The 22,397-nt window shown below is 46.3% G+C and overlaps 1 pseudogene across 1 annotated transcript in view; it reads left to right on the top strand.

The window, feature by feature from the left end:
• The window catches only part of LOC146184748 (phosphatidylcholine translocator ABCB4-like), a 59,303-nt pseudogene extending 37,598 nt beyond the window's left edge, over nucleotides 1–21,705 (top strand). Inside the window, exons 9-10 of the transcript XR_014708912.1 lie at nucleotides 8,757–8,877; nucleotides 20,565–21,705. The product of XR_014708912.1 is annotated as a phosphatidylcholine translocator ABCB4-like (transcript). The remainder of the gene's footprint in view (nucleotides 1–8,756; nucleotides 8,878–20,564) is intronic.
• The last annotated feature ends 692 nt before the right edge of the window (nucleotides 21,706–22,397 follow it).

The raw sequence follows: 22,397 nt of genomic DNA, 5'->3' as shown, positions 1-22,397 counted from the left end.
GACAGCCTTGTAACTTGGTAGTGATGATTACCTGCATAACAGAAGCACCCCGATTTCTTAGGAAGCAAATAAATTTAAACACTATAAACATTTGTCTCCTATTGCTTTTGCCATGAACAAAATTTCACTGCAGCATGCATTCTTTGGCATATAGCCCGTCTCAGCATATTCAGGAAATGTATCTCTTGCCGAAGCCGAAATCTAAGTCAGTCTCTCCCTGCAAGGCTTGTTTTCAAAAAAAAAAAAAAAAAAGTCTTGTACTCAGAAAAGACTCCCGGTCTTTGCAGAAATGAAAAGAAGCAGGCGTCTTTACGGCGCATTCACTTTCACGCCGCGAATGTGTAGCAGGCAGGGAGCGTGACAAATGGCCCGAAACCAGTCATCGAGGAGCAAGGCGCGCTGGACAATCAATAGTCCCTTCATCCTGTGCTTTACATATAAAGGGCAGGTATACAGAACCCTTTTGACAGCTCTCACTAGGTCATTTTGAAGACAACTGTTAAAAAACAATGCACGAGTGGGAACGAGACCTTTTGGTTGGAAAAAAAAGCCTTGCAGAGAAGCCGACTTACAACAAGTGGTATAGCCCACATCAATGCATATAATCAAGATCGTTCGATGACCAACACGGGTTTTTAGAGCTTAATCAGGAAAAAGACGCAGGTGTTCAGCAGACCTTCGATCACCTTCGGTGCACAGGAGTACCGCTATCAAACATTATGGTGTCGCAGCGCTGGCAGACAAGGACAAGACTAGGGACACACACAACTGCACTGAACTTACAACTTTATTTTGGACGCTTTTGATCCGCGCATATATAATTGACAGAAGGAGGAAATGAAAAGAAGCAGGCGTTTTTACGGCGCATTCACAAACGCTAGACGAACGCGCCGTGGAGGAGGCGTTGGTCCGGCGGGGCAGCCAGGGTCACGAAATGCGCGTGTTCGCTTCGCAGATCTGAGATAAAGCAGGCACAATACAAGTTTACTATGATCTTCAGAACTCTTCGGCAAACACATGCAGTCAATAACAAAATCTACTCACTATTGTGATGTTCACAACGTGCGTAGAACCCCTTGCCTAGCGACTTGTTTCCGTATCCTTGACGGCAATCATCGTTCCGCCCGATGGCTTCCGCTGCCGACGCACTGCGTGATGCAAACGATCTTACATTCCCTGCGTACTTTGGAAGCACGGTATAATCGTGGTTGGAAGCCTCCGGTAGCAAAAAAATGCGGTGCGCTTGCCGCCGCGGTGACGACGCACTCGCCCGCAAGCCGCCGTTCATCGATGTTCGTCGGCAATCGTCGCGCAGTCACTACACTTTCTGCTTGTTCCCGAGTTGAACAGAGCCGGAGCAACTTGTCCGGCAAGTCAAACGCGTCCTCGTGCTTCATTCTTCGCTGTGGATCGCCGATACAATGCCTCAAAGCAGCGCATCGCAATTTACGCGGCCGCCATTTTCACTCTCAAACGTTTGAGACTGCTTCTGCCGCTCTCAAAAAAACGCTCTCAATTGGCGACCATATTTAGGTGCTCAACGTCATCGTTTCTTTTGTGTTCATGACGTCTCATGACGTCCACTGGTGACGCAGAACTGACCGGTCAGAACTGACCAATAGGACATAGGCCTTTGAGAGTGATTTTGAGAGCGATCCGTTTGAGAGCGGTGCGTAATACGGCCCCAGAGCTGTCAGAATCCCGGGGTGGCGCAGCATTCGTAGGGTATCTCCATCTTCATGCGTTGCAGACTTTAGATGACAGATGGGGATAGAGAACACCGAAAATTTATAACTCTCTCAGTGTGTTTGTAAGGGACCGACGGGCATAACAGATTAGCGCGGGCCCCGATGGAATGCTGTGGCGAACGCCTAACAATGGCACTGTGCTCGTGACGACAGGCGGGTCATGACAGGACCGCTCTGTTCTTTTCTTTTTTTTTTTTTTTTTTGTACACCGGGTTGGAGCGCGCTGTCTTGACCTCGCGGGGGGCAGGTGAGACTCTCATTTAATGCAAGTGCCCAATGGAAGGACGTGATCCTAGGAGTTTTGCCTTTCCTTTTTTTTTTATGAGAAAGAGGGTTTAGTCCTCTTAAAGTTGAAGGGGGCGCTGGATGTCGGAACGAACTAATCAGGTTGATGTTGGTTGTGATTGGTTGTTGCAGAAATTAGGGCTGGACCTAAGGGGGTTAAAACTGAGCCCGAGGGCACGGTTCGGCTTTCCGGACTAGGTTTTGATGCTCGGTATCGTCGGCTATGCCGAGGTGGGAATATTTCCCTTTTAGCCGGTTCCAACTTGTATCTCTACTGTAAATGTTGTAAATATTTGCTGCGTGTATAAAATTCAGTTTTCTTCTCGTCAACTCCTGCCCTCTAGTCTTAGCTCATACCGTCTCCGACGGGGCGTCTCTGGCACAAGGAACTTCACTGGCGCAGTCGTACAGGATGTCTCTACGGGCTAAGTAGAGACAAAGTAAGGCAGCGGAGAAGTCGGAGGAGGAGCAGGCGGCGAGAAGCGGCAGCAAAGGAAGCCAGGAGAGGTAGCAGCAAGGACCAGAAGAACGGACCAGGGACACAGGACTGCAGCCGGTTAGGAAACGCAGCGCGCCAGTCAGGGACTGGTCTACACAAGTCGGCAGCAACGTACCCAAAGCCCGAAGCGAGCGGCAGTGCATCGCAGGCTCCACTGAAGGTGGCGGCAGACATCGACACCAGAGAGTGTAAAAGGGGATCAACACATTGAAAACTTGAGTTTTCCCGGTCCCATTGTTTGCGGTACCGCGAAGTAGGCGGTAGGATAGTCAGAGAGGGTACCGGTAAGCTGTCTAAAGAGACGAAAGATTTGATTAAGAAACGTCAGAGTATGAAAGCTTCTAATCGAACAGACCAGATCAAATTGGCCGAGATATCAAAGCTAATCAATAAGCGCAAGGTGGCTGATATAAGGAAGTATAACATGGATAAAATTGAACATGCTGTAAAGAACGGGGGAAGCCTTAAAGCGGTAAAGAAGAAATTGGGCATAGGCAAAAACCAGATGTATGCGATAAGGGACAAAGCGGGCAACATCATCACGAATATGGACAAGATAGTCAAAGTAGCCGAGGAGTTCTGTACAGATCTCTACAGCAGCCAAAGTAGTCAGGATCGTACCGAGATTGGCGGCAGGGAAAAACAGTCAGACGTTCCACCAGTGACGAAGGACGAGGTCAAGAAAGCATTAGAAACTATGAAAAGGGGGAAATCAGCTGGAGAGGATCAGATAACTACAGATTTGCTAGAGGACGAGGGCGATATCGTGCTAGAGAAACTGGCCACCCTGTATACGCAGTGCCTGGTGTCATCGACGGTACCGAAACCATGGAAGAATGCAAACATTATCCTCATTCATAAGGAAGGGGACTATAAGGACCTTAAACATTACAGACCAATCAGCTTACTGTCTGTTACGTATAAGGTATTTACTAAGGTAATCGCTAATAGAATCAGGGCAACCTTAGACTGCAATCAAGCAAAGGATCAAGCAGGTTTTCGGAAATGGTACTCTACTATCGATCATATCCATACCATCAATCAGGTGATAGAAAAATGCTCCGAATGTAATCAGCCTTTATAGATAGCATTCATTGATTACGAAAAAGCATTTGACTCAGTTGAAACATCAGCGGTGATGCAGGCATTGCGAAATCAGGTGGTAGACGAGCCATACGTGAAAGTGCTGGAAGATATATATAGTGGCTGCACAGCAACCATAGTTCTGTATAAAGAAAGTAACAAAATTCCCATAAAGAAAGGTGTTAGGCAGGGAGACACAATCTCCCCAGTACTATTCACAGCTTGCTTAGAGGAGGTATTCAGAGACTTGGAATGGAAGCAGTTAGGGATAAGGGTAGATGGAGAATACCTCAGTAATCTGCGATTTGCTGATTACATTGCCTTGCTAAGCAACTCAGGGGATGAACTGCAAATAATGATTGATGACCTAGACAGGAAAAGTAGAAAGGTAGGCTTGAAAATCAATATGCAGAAGACTAAAGCAATGTTCAACAGCCTCGGGAAGGAACAGCAGTTTACATTAGGTAGCGAAGTACTGGAATTAGTAGGCGATTATGTCTACTTAGGACAGGTAGTAACCGCAGATCCGGACCATGAAAGTGAAATAACAAGAACAAGATTGGGATGGAGCGCATTTGGCAAGCACTCGCAGATTATGACTAGCAGCTTACCGGTATCGCTCAAGAGGAAAGTATACAACAGTTGCATCTTACCTGTACTCACCTATGGGGCTGAAACGTGGAGGCTAATCAAGAGAGTTCTACTTAAGTTGAGGACAACCCAGAGGGCTATGGAACGAAAAATGGTAGGGGTAACATTAAGAGATAGCAAGCGTGCAGAGTGGGTCAGAGAAATAACTCAAGTTACCGACATTCTAGTGGAAATTAAGAAGAAGAAATAGGCATGGGCAGGACATGTAGTGCGAAGAGAGGATAACCGATGGTCGCTTAGGGTAACAAACTGGATTCCAAGAGAAGGAAAGCGTAGCGGGGGGCGGCAGAAAGTTAGGTGGGTGGATGAGGTTAAGAAGTTCGCGGGGGTCAAGTTGATGCAGCTAGCACAGAACCGGGAAAAGTGGAGAAATATGGGAGAGGCCTTCGCCCTGCAGTGGGTATAGTCAGGCTGATGATGATGATGATGATTGTTCGCGTCTCTGTCTGCGTTCGAGCCGGTTGGGCAGTTTTAAGGGTGCGTGGGTCCGCATGGATAATTTCTGAATTTAAACCTCGGTAGAGGAAAACAAGTGGAAATGGATAAAAGGTTAATTTTGAAAGTGGAACAGGCGCGGTTAAAGGAGCTGCAGGCAGAATTGCAGAGGCTAAAGGGAGGAAATGCATTTAGTTTCGAGTGCAGTATGCTCGATTTGGACCGCGCGATTGAAGTTGCAATTGCGGAGCACCGGAAGATCACTATAGCAACACGGTAGATGAGGGCAGTGGGCGCAGAAATGCCCAGCATAGCGCCACTAGTTACACCACCAGAGCCGGAAAACAATTGCTCTTTGAGTGAGCTTATTGCGACTTCTCCAGCGCCAAGCGATAAAGGGGAAAGCGGCCAGGAATTGGCAAAATGCGAGCCAGGTTCCCATGAAACAGATTCGGCGTTGCCACAAAAACAACCTCAGGCAAGCTCAGAGAAGGAGCGGTTCAAACAGCGAGAACCTGTCACGGACAACCGACGCCACCTCGTGGAGCTAGCGAGAGGGGTGGAAATACCTCGCAGGTAATACGGTGCACTGCGCCTAGCATATTGCATGAAGGGCCCTGTACTACTGTCCTCAGCAGGAGCTCCCCTTTCGAGGCTACGAGTGGAGACGGGTCAATAGGACAGAACTTAAAGAGGGCTGTGCAAGTTTTAAACGCACCCGACAAAAGCCTGACCGCGTCGTCCGAGGACAAAGTATTGTCGCTAGACAATATGGAGTCAGGCGAAAGGAAGGTAGCTCCTGCAGTTTCAATGTTCGATGTTGCCACGGAGCCGGAAAATGCCTGTCAAGCAGGGCATGGCATTCGGAATGTTAGTGCCAAAGGGAATGGGGCAAAAGGCGCCCATTGGGGTAAAGTGCAAGTAGACAGGTACGTAGCTCACATATTGCAAGCGTTCCTGAGGTACCGTGCTATCTACTGTTCATCACGCCAGGTCAAGCGTCGCACGGGTTTCGTTAGCCCATGCAAAGGGGGTGAACAGGGCAAGGCGCAAGACGCATTGTCGCGGCGTAACGTGCAGAGCGTGCCCTCGGGCATCACGTGGTGAGGGATTAGGCTCTAATGATAGCCAGGAGGTATTCGACCCCGGGGGATACAAGCGGTTGAGTTTTCACTCTGTTGCGACTGTGGCCAAAGACGTCGCATGCCGGCTCGAGCGCACACAGCGGCAGGGCGTGCAGCCGGGGAGACTCAGGTTGGCGTCCACGGACGAAACGCTGGCGCTAATGAGTGCTGAAGCCTTGCAAGTGTGCGCGCATATGTGTGGATGTTCGCGAGGATAATCAGTGTGCGCGAACACGAGAACTGATACCTGCGCATGAACTTGAACTTTGTGTGAGGCGCAACTTGTGTCGTGTGTTTGTGTGAAGTGATCAAGAGACTCGAGTGTGCGAAACTAATGAACACTGCATGTGGAAGTGGGACGCAGTGTGGTTTCGTAGACTGTCCGCATATTCGTAGCTGCCCATTGGGGCAGAGTTGTCTACGGATGTTGCTGTGAAGGGGTCACTGTAGCCTTTTAGTTCTGTTTTGCTTTTTATGCTTGTGAGCATATTTTGATTGTTGTTGTACCCCCACAATATGTGAGTATTGTTTGTCCGTATGTAGTGTTGTTGGCGTTGTGGTCGCATTTGGGCAGTGGCGCTAGGCTTCATCGGTCCCTTGCAGGAATTAATTTTAAACGGCGCCATTGGGCCCTGTGTAGAATCTTAGAAGGGGCGTGTAAGGGACCGACGGGCACAACAGATTAGCGCAGGCCCCGATGGGACGCTGTGGCGAATGCCTAACAATGGCACTGCACTCGTGACGACAGGCAGGTCGTGACAGGACTGCTCTGTTCTTTTCTTTTTTTTTGTACACCGGGTTGAGCATGCTGTCTCGACCTCGCGGGGGCAGGTGAGACGCTCATTCAATGCAAGCGCCCAATGGAAGGACGTGACCCTAGGAGTTTTGCCTTTCCTTTTTTTTTATGAGAGAGAGAGTTTAGTCCTTTTAAAGTTGAAAGGGGCGCTGGACGTCGGAACGAACCAATCAGGTTGATATTGGTTGTGATTGGTCGTTGCGGAAATTAGGGCTGGACCTAAGGGGGTTAAAACCAAGCCTGAGGGCTCGGTCCGGCGTTCCAGACTAGGTTTTGATGCTCGGCATAGTCGGCTATGCAGAGGTGGGAATATTTCCTTTTTAGCCAGTTCCAACCTGTATCTCTGCTGTAAATGTTGCAAATATTTGCTGTGTCTATAAAATTCAGTTTTCTTCTCATCAACTCCTGCCCTCAAGTCTTCGCTCATACTGTCTCCGACGGGGCGTCTCTGGCGCAAGGAACTTCCGCTGCAGCACGGTATACCGTCTCTGACGGCGCACCCCTGGTGCACAGGGCTAAAGAACCACCAACGAAACTTCTCTGTGTTGTCACGTGGACCTAGTATCAGCGGCACTTGGCAGGTTTCATGTGCATCGCAGACGTGAGCTGCTTGGTTTAGTGTCAGTTGGTTGAGAGCCATAATGGAAGTCGGAATGAGTTCGTAAAGGGCTGCGTACAGCTTGGAAGTCAAATTGTAATGACGTTTGCTGAAGATGTTTGCCAACTTTGCCATATACTGTCAAACCTCGATGTAACGAGTCCTACTTGCAGCTGAAACGCACAAATTTTTGCCTGTTCGCAGAGTAATTTCACGCGTACAGGGTTGGTGAGAAGTTTTGGGGTCACAGGGTCTGATTTTGGAGGAGTATAGTTGACCACTTTCAGCATCTATGAAGCTATGAAGACCGTTAAGGGGGAAGCGAATATTTTGGTCATCAGGAATGTCCTGATTTCTTTGCAACAAGGCTCAAAAGAAGGCCCTATGGCCTGAGGAGCTCTCACTGACTCTGTATATATGGGCAGAACCTTGCCATAATCCTGGGGGATACATTTCGCTTGCAGCCAAGTGAGAAGATTTATAAGAGATAATTTTATAAGAGAGAATTTCTCTGCCTAGATCAATAGTATGAGAATTTTCTTAAGAAAACTGCAAGAGACCGATTCCATGATTTTGCACTATTTATAGACCTTCTGGAACCACTGTTCAGCATGGAATAAATGATAAAAAAATGCCTTTGGCATGCTGTTAACGTTCTGGTACATTTTGGTAGTGTAAACATTCTAGAAAACATAGTAGTTGGTGGAAGCTGCTTGGAGTTGAAAAAAAAGGGCAAATCCTCACAATTGAAAGAACTTGCATCAATTGCATAGCACTTCTTTTTGAACACTGAGCAAGCGCTTCCTACCATACATACATCAAGAAGGAAGGATATGTGCCTGACTTTACAATCTGTAGTACATATTCATTTGCAAGGTTGACTTGGGGCCATCACTGGTGGGTTGGGAAGGTTCTGCTTCACCTAACGGAGTATTTTAGTCACATTCCTCAAAGCTTGCTCTGCTCTTCCACCACTTCATGTTACTTGGAAGTGGCTCAGATCACTCCCTCTTAGATGCCCATATTCACTCTACACTGGCAGCCCTCTAATGGACAGTTTTACTGACAGTTGAGGTCTCCAAGAGAAGTGTCATTGTACCTGTGTTAGCCAACTTCTTTCAGGATAGTGAAACACTTCAAAGCAACCATTCCCTCTGTTGATTGGAGGCATCCAGTGCTAAAGGATACCGAAAAAATCCTATAGAACTAAACAGCATGCCAAGAACTGTGAATAAAATCACTGAAGTCCAAAAGAAATTAGACTGGCCTAGTATGATTTGCCAAACCTTACGACATAAATACTATATAGGACTGCAGTGAGTGTTGCTCAATGACCAATTCAGAAATAGTATCAGTTGTGCCACCTTCTAGTTGAGGGCCAATGCTCTTAAAAAAGGATTTTTTGCTGAAAATGTTGAAACAGAGCTGCAATTGTTTTAGATTTCCTGTGCTTTTAATGAATCCTGAAAAGCATTTGGCGAAAGAGGTGATCGTAGTTATTTTATTATTCACTCATGCTTGCTCCTGTGACTGCCAGGTTCCGCGTGATGTCATCATGGAGGCAAGTGAGGGCCAAGTGGTGGGGCACAGATGACTCGGGGAAGGCCACTCTGCTCACTCTGGTTGTGCGCTTCTCTGATGACCCTTGATGTAGACAGGTAAGTCCCCTTGACCGATACCATTAGGCTGGCTGAAACAAAAGCACTCAATGAGCACCAGGTCCAGGATACAATTTCACCTTTTACTGCCATTTGTACTTTTATTAACACTTTCCAATTTATACATACGATGCTAATGTTTAGAGTTTGAGAGGTTTTCATTTATAAGTGTGCTGTTCATATGTGTATAATGGGGTCTTTTGCAGTGACCATCTTAGCCACAAGTTCATGTGAAAGCTGTAGGTAAGATATGACTATAAAAACTAGAGGTATGCAATGACAGGCTGTAGGTAGCTCACTATTGCATTTAAAGGTCAACAAGGCAATAAAGACAGGAGATAAATGTTCCGAATGTTGTGTCCTCAACCGCACTGTAGGTATATGCGGCATATGCCTCACACCACGAGCAGTATATGTATACAGCTTTACCTTGCCATACGGTAGTCCTCACTTTGGGGTGTCAAAAAGATATCCTCTGCAACATCTGCCTGTTAAACATTGGGAATGCAAAACCTTGTTTTCAATGTGTCACCTATGCACCACATGCCGCAATCAGTTTCGAAGTTAGTTTTGGAAGTGTTATTACTATTTTTGTGTGGTTCAAAAGCTGGTTTTGTGTAATACAAAAATTGTGTGATGCAAAGTATTGTTGCAACACTCAATATGGCTGACATTATCTTTCATTTCTGATTCGGTGACACATTTCATAAGTCGGGCATGTTGATTACGCATTTATTTTTCTTTGGAAGTGGTATTACGATGACGCTTTATCAATGCTAAGCAGGAGGCATTTGCAACAGAAGCAGAAATGTCAGTGCTAGGGTTTGCATCAGCAGTTTCAGGGTAGGTGGAAACATGGCTAATGCAGGATGAACTCCTTTAGGGTAAATTTCTGAAAGTCTGATTTAGCAGACCTTCATTAATGGCTAGGAGACCTTCATTTTGTGTTAGCATATACTGTGTGGTGTTAAATTTGCGTGAAAGGAGCTTGCTCACTCTCACGCATTTCCTTTTGTTTCCTCACTGTTGCTTAATCGGTGCATGCTGAGAATGGCTGGTTTAATGCGTGGCTCCTATTTGCAAAATGCCAGTGGCACATGCAGTTCCGAAGTCAAGCTATGTGCTCTTGCATTTGTCTGGTGAAAGAAAAACGAGTGGGAAAAATTACAGAAGCAGTTGAGTTTCCCCTTCAGGTGGCCAGGTGAGGAAACACTTGATGATATCGATGTTAATAAATTTAAGATTCAGACTCGCAACAATCACGTTTTCTTGATGGCATGACAGAAAGATTAACTATTTATTTACATATACAGTGGACTCCCTTTAATCAAAACTCGACAGGGACAAGGAAATCTGTTTCATTTATTGGCAGTTTTGTTGAAGGGTTGTGACCCTTAAGAGCTTGTAAAAACGCTCCATTTCATCCACGTTGAAGACGTCGCTCAGCTCGTAATTTGCAAAGACATCTTGAAGCTTCTGCTGCTGCCAGTCAGAGCAAACATCATTATCTACCATGGCACTTTCACCTGCTATTGTGTGGAAAACAAAGCCGTGGCGCTTCTTGAAATGGCTTAATCAGCCATTGCTGAATTTAAAGTCTCAATTTTCATCTGTAGTGCAATGTCGCTCGCCTCCTTCTCCAAAAGAGGCCCGGTCACTGGTAGATTGGAACTTCGAACGCTTGAACCACAGGAAAAGTGCCTTCTCGAAGTGCTCATGCTCGGCCAGATGCATCCTTTTCCTATCGGGGGGGAAAGCGCCAATGTTATATGCTTTTTCAATCTTGTCATGATCCTTCAGAATCCTTGAAAGCATGCACTTTGGCATGCCATGCCTTTTCGCGATAGCAGTTTTTGACTCCTTGGCACACTTGACATCATCAAGAACTTTCATCTTGGCTTTTAAAGACAATGCATTATGGGGACGCTTTCTAGCAGCTTCTTCCATACTGCACGCCGGAAAGAAGTCACGAAACGCAGCCACCAAACACAGCCACGGAACAGAGCAAAACGGTGCCCGCACAAAAAAAAAAAAAAAAAAAAAAAACAACAAAAAAAAAGCCGCACAAGGTACTGGATTGGATTCTGGATATTGACATCAACAAAGACGACTCATGCAGAGTTTCGGTTTCGTTTATCCGTGTTGCAGGCAAAATGAGGTTTCGATTGTCAGAACGCAACTCTGCACTGATTGTATATGAAACCAATTACTTTTTTTGAGATCGTTTCATTTAAAAGGAGTTTTCGTTTATGCGGGTTTCGTTCAGCGTGCATCCACTTTAAATAAAACAAGAAGACACAAGGAAGGAGAAAACTATTTTCATGACTGACCCTTTGGTCGGACGAAATCAGCCCTGGTTTAATCCAGAGCGCTTACTTTTAAGCCATCTCCGCCCTTGGCGGGGACAGCAACCGATCAGCAATCAGGCAACTTTTCTCACCAATCAACTGCTGGGGAAAGGATATTAACTAACAACACTTCGGAAAGGAGAGGTCCCAAGTAAACATACGAACGGCACTGACGTCACCACATTCCGAACCTCTGCTTTCCCTTGTTTTCTTTCGCACACGTGCATGCGGGACCAACGTATGCCGCGTGAACAGGTGAAGTTCTTTATAAAAAAACAACAACAGAAAACTGTCACTGAGGGGCCAAACGCCACGTGGAAACTCCCAATTGAGCAAGCGCTTCTCCTGCGCACCTGTGGCTCAAGAACCCATTGCGCCTCATCGCGCTCTGATCAGCCACCGCACGCCTGCTACCCCACAAAGGCAGTATGCACATGAGCAGAGGGAAAGACGCGCACGTAGCAATACGAGAATGAATACTGAAAGAAAACGTCCACTGGTCCCCAATATGACATTCAACACTGAACACTGCATAAAGGGAACGAGCGCTCTGCGGCGGCAGGTGACGCCGGCAACAATATAGCTGCCATCGCGTCTCCGTCGTGCGTCCGCGGTTCCACCAAATTGGTAGTCGCCGTTACCGAGGACAGGTGCACATCTCAAAGTATTTATCTCGGTTCGTACGCTCTGTACGCGAAACCGAATGGCGCGAGAGTTCAGTGAACTTCACATCTCCCAACCAAGAATGTCACACGGACACTTGCTGTCAGTGTAAGATTTCAGTTCAGTCGCAAAGTTTCAAGCATCACTGTGCGCACACACAGACTTTGTTCGTTCCGCACACACAAGGCTAGGACACCAGTCAGCACATTCCAGAACCTGCCATGTCCGTTCTCTGTATGCCAATTGTCAAACTAGCCCCTAACCTTCACTTTCCGCAGTGACTGCCGCAGGGAGCTAGTCAGACACTACCACACAGCCAATACACATACTGATGCAAAAAAAAAAATTATCACATGACTCGTTTGCAGCTGCCAGCAGTGCAAACGCGCAAATAAACAAAACATCTCCTAGGGCGGTTGTTTGTCGCATTCCAGACGATGGAGACATATAACCTCTAGCTCAATCTGTCATAGAAGCAACCAATGCATCAACTGCACACTAATGGGCGCTGAATGAGTTAGGTAACTGAACGGATTGTGGTCTCTCGCGACCTTCACTTTAGCCCCGAATTGTCCCGTATCGAATTTCGCAAGTGCCCACACGACTGCAAAATCTCCCCTTTCAATTTGACCTAAATTTGTTTGAGCTGGCATGAATTTCTCGCTCGAAAATGCAATTGGCTTCAGTTCTTCAACTGACTGTGACAAACATGCTCCTACCGCTATCCCCGAGGCTTCTTCTGTTAAGGGAAGCACCTCTTGATCAGGCGGAACCGTCTCCGGCAATGTGAGTGGTCTTCCCTCCTCACCAAACCCTTCCTCAGCCTTTTCATTACGAACTTCTAACGAGACATCTCGCTGCTCCACCTTGAAATCTTGGAAGCTTAACGTAGTTTCAGAGACTACTTGTTTCTGGCCTACTGCGACAGCTGGGAACACTACTGGTACCGGTTTCTTGTTTTCCTCAAACTCGAGTGCAGCCTCTGTTTTGTCCTTGTCCAACCCCTGCTTAGAGCATACCTCTTGTTCAAGGACGGCCCTCTCTTTAGCCTCTGCCACCTGCTGCTTCTCGACTTTTTGAAGCAGTAAATATGTTTCGGGTGCGAGCAACGCACCTACACCTTCGGCTAGCTCTGCAGTTACCGCACATACTATTGGCACCTGCTGATTGACTGTTTCTCCTCTCGGTACTAAAGACAACAGTACATATGCTGAGTCCGCGTCCACAATCTCTCCAAAACCACTTCTCAGTTCTATTTTACCAGAACAGTCATCTTGACACAATACATGCCCAGCCTCCGTCCTCAACACTGCAATCTCAGCTCCTGAGTCTACATAAGCTCCTTCTAGATTATCCCTGATTTCCAACCTTACGCGGGTAAGGGAGTCAGAATTTACCAATTTATCGGGCCTACTCTCCCTCAGCAGTTCGGAGTCTAGCTTATCAGGGACGAGCATTTCACCTCGTGCTACAAGATTGCTCGTGTTCTGCTTAAAGCCTGCGGCTTCTTGTCTTTGCTGTGCATTTGGGCAGTGAATGGAGATGTGCCCATACTTCTGGCAACGAAAGCTTTTCACGCCTGTATGTCTAGTTTTGCTTCCGACGTTAGGACTTTGGATTAAAATCTGCATTTCTGGTTCCTCTTCTCCTTGCTCAGGTGGTTCAGAGCCTTCGAAAGCGTGAATTTGAATTTGTGCAAGTTTGACCTTCTCTATTTCAATTTGGAGCTTTAACTTCTCAACTTCAAATAGTTGAGCCTTATGCCTCTTTTCTGCCAACAACGCTCGTGTCATATTTCCTAGTGCCTGCTCTGTCGCTGACACTGGCTCCGTTGACGCAGGCTGCACGATAGGCTCTAGACCATTCCCTGCGGCATCCATCCCTGCATTAGTCATTGCATCTACTTATAGCGTACAACCACTAAACAGACATAGCAAATTCGGAGAAAGCAAAAAGGTGTCCTACCTTTTCCGATACTCCATCGACCGCACTACTGTCGCACTCTCCGTGATGACAGCAAGCTCCCGGGAAGGTAAATGCCCACGAGCTGCTCCTGGTCCCTCAGCAGCTCACCGCCTTGGACGTTGCTGCTATTGGTCGCCTGGTTCTTGTTTTGAACCTTTCGATGTGGATGCCTGGTTCCTTTCAGCAGCTTGCTGTCTCGAACCCTGGATGGCTTGTTGCCCGGCTCCTTCAGCTCCTCGCTGATTTGAGCCTCTGACGTCCTTTTGAACTTGACCGGTGATCACAAAGCTTCTCGACGTCAGTTTCTTGACGCAGCTTCATGTTTTCTCCTTTAGGACGAACTACTCTGTAGATTGCCCACCGACTTGTTCTTCTCACCTTCCGTCAAATGCCTCAAGTAGAAAGGCGTTGCGATCCTGTCACGACTGCGCCAGTTGTGTTTCCCCTTCAGGTGGCCAGGTGAGGAAACACTTGATGATATCGATGTTAATAAATTTAAGATTCAGACTTGCAACAATCACGTTACTTGATGGCATGACAGAAAGATTAACTATTTATTTACATATAAATAAAACAAGAAGACACAAGCAAGAAGAAAACTATTTACATGACTGACCCATTGGTCGGACGAAATCAGCCCTGGTTTAATCCAGAGCGCTTACTTTTAAGCCATCTGTCTCCGCCCTTGGCGGGGATAGCAACCAATCAGCAATCAGGCAACTTTTCTCACCAATCAACTACTGGGGAAAGGATATTAACTAACAACACTTCGGAAAGGAGAGGTCCCAAGTAAACATACGAACGGCACTGACGTCACCACATTCCGAATCTCTGCTTTCCCTTGTTTTCTTTCGCACACGTGCATGCGGGACCAACGTATGCCGCGTGAACAGGTGAAGTTCTGTATAAAAAAAACAAAAACAGAAAACTGTCACTGAGGGGCCAAACGCCACGTGGAAACTCCCAATTGAGCAAGCGCTGCTTCTGCGCACCTGTGGCTCAATGACCCATTGCGCCTCATCGCGCTCTGATCAGCCACCGCACACCTGCTACCCCACAAAGGCAGTATGCACATGAGCAGAGGGAAAGACACGCACATAGAAATACGAGAATGCATACTGAAAGAAAACGTCCACTGGTCCCTAATATGACATTCAACACTGAACACTGCATAAAGGTAACGAGCGCTCTGCGGCGGCAGGTGACGCCGGCAACAATATAGCTGCCATCGCGTCTCCGTCGTGCGTCCGCGGTTCCGCCAAATTGGTAGTCGCCGTTACCGAGGACAGGTGCACATCTCAAAGTATTTATCTCGGTTCGTACGCTCTGTACGCGAAACCGAATGGTGTGAAAGTTCACCGAACTTCACAGAAGCCAAAGGCAGGTGCTGCAAGAGTTTTCTTTTTCCATTATTCTTTGAACACAGATTGCTCTAGACGGTGTGAATCTGCACTTGCTTAGTGTACGCTGGCTGCATTCGAACGTGAACCTTTGTGAGTGAGCAGCCAATTCTGTTTAACTACTCTGTAGCTGAGAACGTCCAGTTTACCTAGGAGGACACCACGATGGCGGAAGTAGTCCAGGCAGCCAAACTTGTTGGCGTGCATGACTTCATCATCAGCCTTTTCAAGGTAAATTTCATCCTTCACATGCAAGGTGCATGCTCCCTTAAAGGGACAGATCACTGACCAAAATATGTCATGAGATTATGGTAGAGATGAAAAGATCTTGCCTCATATAGTACAGATCGAGCACTACAATATCAAAGAAAAGAGGCTTTACAATTTTAATTTGCCATTGAAAATCGTATAAAAACAACCAAGGCGCTATCTAGCGGAGTAACCTTAGTACTTTCAGTGTAGCCCCCCACGTGACTACATGTCAGCAAAATATAGCTGATTTTCCTAACTGCACATTGTTCTTTTTTCTTCTATAAGTGCTTGCCATAATTTATTATATTTTGCGCTCTCTCCAGTGCGTCCTTAAATAAAAACCACCCCTGCTTTCGCACCGCGAGAGGTATGCTTTCAGGTTTTGCCACTAGATGGCACCACAATGTTTGCAATTTCGTGAATGAAGCAATGGCAGTGCCCACAAAAACTTTTGCCGCCGAGGGTGTGCGTTATTGTGCCGTAACAGCATTGAGTGTGAAACTGAAAAGGACGTTACTCTACGCAAAAAAAATGTCTGATTACTGTCTGGCGAGTGAAAGTTATATTTGTTTTCGCTACGTCTTTTTTGTCGACCACCAGTCATCATCGCGGTCGCTGCTCATGGTTTCCAGTATCAGACTACATAAAAACGGGTGCACGCATTGATCGAAAAATTCCCAGTGAAATTTTTCTACAGCGTTTATAACAAAAACGTTATGTAATCTAACATTTGAGACCTCAATCTTTCCACTGCGGCGAAAAAAAATTGAGACCTAAATTCCAGTGTTCTGTCCCTTTAAAATTGCCACATGATGGTGACAGTGCCGAATCCAACAAACGAAGAGACTCACAAGCTTTTTTATTGGGCTGACCTGCACCCACAAAGGAGCTAAGCAACTCGGTGGGGGTGATGGCAACAAGCGTGCTTGGTGGTATGAACATGAAATGCATGTTGCACTCATCAGCGCTCAATTTAAAGTCAGCAAAAAAAGCATCCTGTATAAATCCAACGAAGATGACTACAACCTGGAACAATGTGGAAGAAGATGCGAGTGGGTGCAATCTTTTGAGATAAATCGAGATATCTTGCTTGACAGAGAAAATGATGAAGCCATGTCCAGTCGCTTTGAGCATGCACAAACAGAACAACATGTTCACGGCATTGCCTTGGTGAGTGGTTCTCAGCCATGGATGTGTCAGGGACTCCTTGTAGAAAGTGGAAGTGGTGGCAGGCCCCTTGAGACCACAGCGTTGGGGGAGGGGGTGATATTATGTGCGGATTGCTTCCACAGTTTCTGGAGCAGGTTGTAGAATTGGGAATGAGCCAAGGCTAAATTGGCCTCCAAATAAAAATGTGCACTTAATAAGCCATCATGCTATGGCCTGCAGAGGACATGGTGAGGAGGTGACACGTTGACACTGGTATGCATAGCGCTGAAAGCAGTATGCGCGCCACTAGAACGGTTTTGACTCTTGCCAACACTAGATCTCTCGCTCATCCCACACCCAAGGTGCTTTGTGTTGCAACCCCGTCCAGTAGTGCTGCCAGAGCTCGAGTTTCAACAATGCCAGCGTCTACACTCTCACTCACCTTCTCTCTCATGTGTGCCTCTCCATTTTCGCACTGCTTTCGTGTTTCTTTCTCTTTAATGAACTAAAGTGAGTTTTGCACCTCCATGCTTTTAACCCTGGAAAACTGTGTCTAGCCAGGCGACAGCTATAGCACGACCTTTCATTTTTAAAGGGGGGCATGGGTTTTGTTAACCCAGAAAATCTTGGACCCCCATGTAAGAAACACTGGCCTAGACAATTCTGCGCACATTACAAGCAAATTGATAGGGCCGCATGCCTGCACCTGTTAGCAGCAAGGAATATGATTGCAATAGTTTGCAGCAATGTGCAGGAATAATAACAGTCGTGTCCTGTAAATTTTTATTTCTGCTTTACAATAGCTGGCAATTTGTTGCAATGCTTGCTCTGTCGATACCACTTCCTGTCGTTTTTCTGTGCATAGCCAGGAAAGTGAAAAAGAAGAATTTTTTTCGATAGTATTTTTAACTTCTATGAGGTACTACAACATACTGACATGCAAATGTCCAGAATGACAAAGCATCCACAGATAGGTGCCAATACTGGACTGTAATGAAGAGCAGTGAAGATACAACTTCTCTGCAGCATAGGCAGGCAAAAAGAAGCAAATTGTGTTCATGACAAAGGCATCTCATCAGGCTGCTAAAACCACCCACAGTGACACCACCGACAGGGCTGGTTGGTCTCCTTGCGAAGGTTAACATCGCTCAAAGCTTTTGCCATGTATCTAGATTGCTCTGAGGAAGCATGACAGAGCTTCAGGTGGTGCAGTGCACTGCGCCCCGAATGGGGTAGAGGAGCTGGGTATTTCACATACGATGGTGAGGGAACATTGGTGCACGTCCACTAGATCAGACCACTGAGCACGTATTTTGTCACACCAAACAAAGGCACATCATGCAAGACCATGCGAATTGGTGTGTGACGTCAAAGGCAAGCTTTGCGGCACTCTGGATATTGCCATATTTCGGCCAGGAAAAGCGGGCAATAGGGTTTGATTTTAGTACATCTGAACATTTCTGTGGGAGTGGAAACTGGGTGATCCCAGACTTTCATCACTGCAAGACTGAACTGAAGTGCAAACTTTTGTGTTGCTCATTTCTTTATAGCAGCAACATACTAGAAAGTTGATGTTAAACACTATTTTTGCCTCTTCTGTTGTGCGAGTGAAAAGTTTTTGGCAAAAGAAAAGACAAGTGAGATTCATTGAAATGTTTGGCACTCACTGTTTTAAAATTGCAGTTATTATTGCCAGTATTAATGGTTTTTATTCAGTATGGAAAGGTTCAATTTTGCATTCATCCTGTGCTTTCATTTTAACAATATCGCAGCACTGCATTGCATCATATATTGGTTCTAAACATTTATTTCTTGTTTTAGGCAAATTTTATGAAATTATGTGCTTGCTTGTTCTTGAATACTTTATGTGTAGGTTTATTTCAGTGCCCGAGGATACATGCCTGGCATGTGTGACATGCTTTGTTTCAGAGCTTTAAACATGGCTCTACATTTGTGGGAAAAGAACAGCACTGAGTTTATTTTAGGTGTCTGTCAGACATCTACAGCCTTTTCATCTTGGAGGGTATGTGGCAGCCGTGGTCTGCATATGTGAATTTAATAACATGCTCATTCAAGAACAGCTTGCAGGCCATCAAGGAAGCATGCAAGGCATTGAGGTTTAGAAGTGTTGAAAAAAAAAAAAGAAAAGGGAACACTGACTTACAGTCACTTCAGCATCAGCAGATAAAGAAAAGTTATGGCTGGTAGAAATGGGGATTACCAGAATCGTAAACTGAAATTGGTAGAACTACAGGCAGAGAATGTGAGAAAATGCAAAAGAAAATTGTACACCGGCAGGTGTTAAGTAATTTGCATAGGATAGGAATGTTGCTGTTGCAAAACTGCATGGATGTTCAAACTCATTATACAATCTTCACCATGTCCTGAACATGCTGTACACAGTCAGTAACTCACCTCTGAGATGTTGCACAGTGTGTTTACTTTTTACATGATTACAAGGGGTCTGATGTAATTGTTATATTTCCCCGTCATTATCAGGGTTATGAAAGTGAGGTTGGTGTGTAAGGCTGCCAGCCAAGCAAAGGACAACTCTAGCACATAGCAATTGCCCGTGCAGTGGTGGAGACTCCCAAAGTTCTATTTCTGGACAATGCAACGGATGCGCTGGATGCTGCCTCTGAAATCTCTTTTGAGGAACTCTTGCCGAAGTGAAAACTGCATTTATTTAATTGTTGCAGGCAGTTGTCACAACCATTACACGTTTCTTGCTTTGCAGTCACTCACCTTTCTACCTGACGTCTGTGATGTACTGAAATGGCTTTTGTGTGTTGAAACATGTGATTGTCATAATGTGTGCATTAAGAGTCCCACCTTCCTCCCAGAGATTCATGCTAGTCTATTAACATCTTACATATGCACATTCGAATATGGGAGCAATTTGTTGGAGACCTTAAATTACCTAATAATTTATCTCATTTGCACTTGGTACAAATTGGATGCAATAGACTCTTAATAATTTCAGCCCAATGGTATCAAAAATTTATTTGACTTATCTGGAGCTTGAACTGGGGAATGCATGTGACATATTTGATGCTAATAGAACCAAAATTTTAGTTCAAATATTAACTGAATGTTGTCAAGAGTGTACTGTGTTAACAAAGGTTACAGGGGGGCAGGAACCCCTAAATCGGAGCCTGATAAAGCTAGGAGGACGTACGAGGAGACAAACGAGATAAGATGTGAAGGTCTTTCAAATATATGCAGCAATAAAAATGTCACTTTGTCTTCACGTACAACCAGAGACATTGACCAATTCACCTCATGCTTTACTGTGAGCACAGGCTCGGGCCAGTCCTGGGTCCTTGGACTCAGGTGAAGCCCAGGCCACGAAATGCGGTCCGTGCAGTGCTCTACCATGCAGCACCGTCGTGGCCTACAAGTTTGCCTAAAGGTGCTTCTTAAATGCCTGTAGGCATTGGAATGAGAAGCTTGATGTGTTCAATAGAACTGGCTTCAGTAGACTACCATATTATCACTTTCATTTTGGTAGCCTTGTTTTGTTGAGGAACAAATGAGCAGAGCATGGAAGGTGGGAAATGGCCTGGGTTGAGCACATGGCCTGTGCCAGCTGAGAGCGCGGAAGCCATACTGGCTGCTTAGATAGTATGCATGACATCTCCCCATATTGGCTCTTCTTGCTTTCATGTCTACGAGAGCTTCTCTGACTCTGCTTCTCATAAGTCTAGTACACGGAGCCTGGGTTAATGTTTGAGACGTCAGGCAGACTTCTGCTGAAGATGAAAAGACAAACAACAGGGTTTATAATTACGCATCATCTTTGGCATGTACGCGTAAATAATATGGATGCTAGAATTGACTTGACAAAAGACAACTGCTGAACGAAAATACTTTTAAAGTTTGACATGCCAATCTTGTTGTTCCTGTGCAGTACCTGGATGGTGTGGATGTGCGTGCAGTGGATGAGGGACACCTGTGCCATTGTGTGGTGGCTGCGACTCTCTCCGATGGACCGCACCCTCGAGAAGAACTTAGTGTGCGCTCTCAACCCATCTTCTGGGGTGCTCACCCATGAAGAGCTGGAGGATGCTGCCCGTGCTGCACGATATTGTCGGCCAACTCCCGTTGGTGCATCCACCTCAGTGCTTGCTCAAAATGAACCACTCATGGAAAAATGGGTGACCTTCATACCTATGCGTAAAGCTCTGAGGCTCTTGGTGATGTGTGTTTTTCTGCATGAGACTTCGATGGTGGTATGTATGAAAGATGGGAGTGAAGCCTCAGGGGCAGACTAAACATCCTTGCTTGTGCAGAGTGCATGGTTGTGTTCTTGTACAGCAGGCTTAGGAGCAAATGGCAGGACCTTGTTAATCGCTGTATGGAATGTGTACAGTGCAGTTCACTTACAATGATACCACATATAGCGATATATCACTTATAACGATCAAATTCTTGAGATTTATCATTTTTCCCATTGCCCTTATGTAAAAATAAACCAGATATAACAATCGATTATCGGCGGTACATTGGATGCGATAGCTTTATCGCTGCTCGATAGGTGTTTACCACGAAATCTTGACTGAATATTCAATAAAAGATAAAATACAGTCAAACCCGGATATATCGAACTCGAAGGGGATCGCGAAGTAGTTCGATATATCGATAATTCGATATACAGAAATCGGCTTGTGACGGCACTTACGATGCGAAAAAACGATACCGTATTTGTCGCGTTATCAACCGACTCGCATAATGAACCCACCCTCCTCTTTTGCACCCGAGAATTTGAAAACAAAAAAAAAAGGAATCCGTAAAGGCCAGCTCGCTCATATGCAAGCGATTGAGCGATCTCAGCGACGAGCGGCAGCGACAGAGCGAAAAATTTCAAACTTGTTGGAACTGCGTCCCTCTCGCCGCTCGAGCCACTGCCGCAGCTCAAAACAAGGTTTCTGCGTCGCCGCGGCAGAAATCTCGAGCGTTTTCGCTTGCATGTCGATGGTGCGCCTCACTCCGTTTCGTCGTCTCATCCACAGCTCATTTCTTGGCAACGTGCCAAGATGCTGCGCAGCGATAACGTCGGGGCGCGTTTATCTTTTGATAGCTCCTGCGGTGGCGGGGAGCGAACTTGGCAGAGTGCCCGTGATACTCCGCGCTTGGGGTGGGCGTCATGATCGCAGCAGCTCACGGCGTGCTTTCGTTGATTCATACATGCAGGATAAATGCCTCCCGCAAAAAAAAAAAAAAAAACACTGCCGCTGCTTAACATTCGAACAGCACAACGATAAGAAAGGATGACTATCAAAAACAAAAAACAGAGAGCTGCCGCTTCTTAACGTTCGCAGGCGCCATAGCCACGTCAGCCGCCGCGCGCAGAGGGTTCGCAACGCACGCTGGAGAAAGCGTCCGACGTCTGTCTAAAAACGGGCTGAGCTGGCTTGGCGCATGCGTTGCGCGTGCTGAAGGAGAGAGATAGCTCGGCAAAAGAATGGGCACACCCACGCACATGGCTTGCAAACGTCATGTGTTGGCGCGCGGGAAACGATAACTGCAGATGCGCGCGCCTTTGGGGAATGGGCGCGGCGCTGCCCAGACCAGCCGTCGCCGAACTGTTCCTTCTCATTCCTTCCGCGCATGGCTTGAAAACGTCACGCGGCAAACGGCCATGGGTGATGCGATCGTCTTTGGGAAAGGCACACTTTCCAGTGCGGGGTGCGGAGTTCGATATATGGAACGACCGGTGAAATTAAGTTCGATATATGACGCG

This window comes from Amblyomma maculatum, chromosome 7, assembly GCF_055883805.1.
Source record: "Amblyomma maculatum isolate TAMU_Amacu chromosome 7, ASM5588380v1, whole genome shotgun sequence".
Lineage (NCBI taxonomy): Eukaryota > Metazoa > Arthropoda > Arachnida > Ixodida > Ixodidae > Amblyomma > Amblyomma maculatum.
This window is presented reverse-complemented; position numbering and strand designations above follow the sequence as displayed.